This window comes from Accipiter gentilis, chromosome 30 (assembly GCF_929443795.1).
Source record: "Accipiter gentilis chromosome 30, bAccGen1.1, whole genome shotgun sequence".
Taxonomy (NCBI): domain Eukaryota; kingdom Metazoa; phylum Chordata; class Aves; order Accipitriformes; family Accipitridae; genus Astur; species Astur gentilis.
In genome coordinates this window covers 9,331,870-9,332,260 of record NC_064909.1, presented here as the reverse complement: position 1 = coordinate 9,332,260, position 391 = coordinate 9,331,870, and positions in this window count along the sequence as shown.

Sequence of the window (391 nt, the reverse complement as noted above, 5' to 3'; positions counted from 1 at the left end):
CTGCAGTTAGCCCTGATGAGCTGTGGGCCAGTGCATGGACTTCCCCAGCTCCCAAGGAACAGCGCTGGGTGAGCCAGGTCCAGCTGTGGCTCCTGCAATGGAGACCCCTGCAAAGCCCGAGCTTCCCCCGCCATTCTGTTGCTGTGCACCAGTACGTGGATACGGCCTTTCTGCGTGTCCTTATCTCCACACGCACGGATGAGAGCCGAGCAGGGCTGGCTGTAAAGCAACTAAGGGAGCTTGAGTCCTGCCCGAGGACCTCGTTTCCCACTCCCTCCCACAGTATGAAGGCAGCTCTCATGCTGCCCACAGCGGCACAGCGCCAAGGCTGTCCATCACCTCCACCCTACGTGCCGTATTTACGGAGCTGGGACAGCCTGTGGCACTCGGT